The sequence below is a fragment of the Rhyacophila brunnea genome, unplaced genomic scaffold (genome assembly GCF_057557595.1).
Source record: "Rhyacophila brunnea isolate RB1 unplaced genomic scaffold, BYU_Rbru_1.0 scaffold_116, whole genome shotgun sequence".
Classification (NCBI taxonomy): Eukaryota; Metazoa; Arthropoda; class Insecta; order Trichoptera; family Rhyacophilidae; genus Rhyacophila; species Rhyacophila brunnea.
Window position 1 is genome coordinate 497,564 of NW_028232770.1, and position 2,003 is coordinate 499,566.

Below are 2,003 nucleotides of genomic sequence, written 5' to 3' on the forward strand. Positions count from 1 at the left end.
AGATTTTTTATAAATTCAAATGCATTCAAGTGAAATATACCTTGTGAATATTTATGAATTCAAGAATTTACGAGGTTAAAGCACTTCCTGGCCCGCTTTTTTCACATGAATTTAATTATTTTTATTAACCTTATTGATTTATATAAAAAAGTAAAAAGTAAACAGTAAAAATTTCAATAATTTAATTTGCAGATTACCTTTTTATTTCTTAAATCTTAAAACGGACGTGATAAAATAAGATATTATTCTTTGTTCTATTACAGACGGGTATTTGTATTTCAATAGCCCACCATGTCTTTTTAATTGTATTGATAGGAGTACATCTAATGAATTTTTAAAAGTTGATGGTGATCTAATATCGAGTACAAACAAAAAAAAATTTACATACACATATTTTTTTCATAAATCCATAAATATCGCCGAATGACATACAATATTACAAATAAAAATTATTTCCCTCATTTTCTTCCTATATTAAACTGACACAAGTAATATTTTCTATCTTTTGCCTCTTTCCACGTTTACTATAACTCAAACTCCTCTAACCATGTGTTCTATATTTCATTTCTCTTTCCAAATGTAGACCACCCACCACTATGGCTATATTCTATTCCTAAATTTTTTCAAAAATATTACATGATTGGCTATACTCTTCTAAGTTTCTTTAAATCTTTTTTATTTTTTTTTGCTAAACTAGTTATATAGGGTACATTTATTGGTTAGTAATCCAGCAATCATAATCTATACACTCGCAAAGCTTGTATATACATGAAATTCGTATTGTAAAAAAGTGTATATAATTAAATACACTTCGATACCCTCTAATGGCATCAAGTATATTGCTTGGTGTACTTCATGTCCTTCTTAAGCTTATACTTTGAAACATAATCAGCGCAGCTCAAGACATTTTAAATATTTACTAATATAATAAGTTGTAGTTTCTCCTCTTGTAACGTTTTTTAATGTCAAATCTTATAAAAAACGTAAACAAGACTATGAAGCTAAAGATACACACATCTATCTTAGTTTTTATACCCAATTGAAATTTAAATTTGTGCAATGACTAGCTTTCATTGTATTTTTATGTTACGAAAGCATATTACGTGAAGGACATTGAATTAATAAATATATGGCATGGTAAATATATAAAAAAATTCATTAGGGATCATTATGCAGGATAAAGTGTGTATTTTTGTGAATTTTCGAGGTTTATGAATTAATTTTTTTTATTTTAAGGCTAAATTGTGCGTTAAAATTTTTGTTTTTTTTATCAAATACAACTTGCTTCATTTCTCGTCCCACAATGTATAAATAATTTTGGCTATTTTCTAATCTCTGAAGTCTTCTTCAAACCTATCCTCCTTTTAAGACTTATTAATTTAAAATTATTTCACAATACCGAGGTTTATATATATATATGCCTCAATCTGATTGGTTAATAAGAATTCTTTCAGAAAGTGTGTTAATTACAAATAAATATAAAAATTTAGTTCAAAGAATCGGACCATAGGATTTGTAAATTTTGCTAAAGATAGCTAATTTATGTTAAGAGCACAAATTATATAAAAATGTGCTGAATTAAATGATTTAGTGAATCTAGAGGCCCTTTTCATATTATAAACCAAAGTTTTTAGAATTCTTATACCTTTAAATGAATGCATCAAATTAGTCTATTAGAATATTTTCGAATTTCATATGTTCACACTATGATAAAAGTAATATTTTTTTTAAATACAGATTCTTTAGATTATGGTTATAGTTGATTTTTGTATTTTTTGTTTTTATTTGATTTCATAAAAAAAAGGGAATCTTTTTGATGCATTCAATTCAAACTATCCCAGTGTATAATTTTGCTTTTAGCATCAGTGTTTAGATTATTATTAAAAATATATATATTTATTTATAAAAAAAAAATCATAATATAGTAATTTATGTTATGACTGATGTTCTTAATCTATTTTTTTTGAATATAAGATAGAAATTCTATGTCGATTTCTTCATAA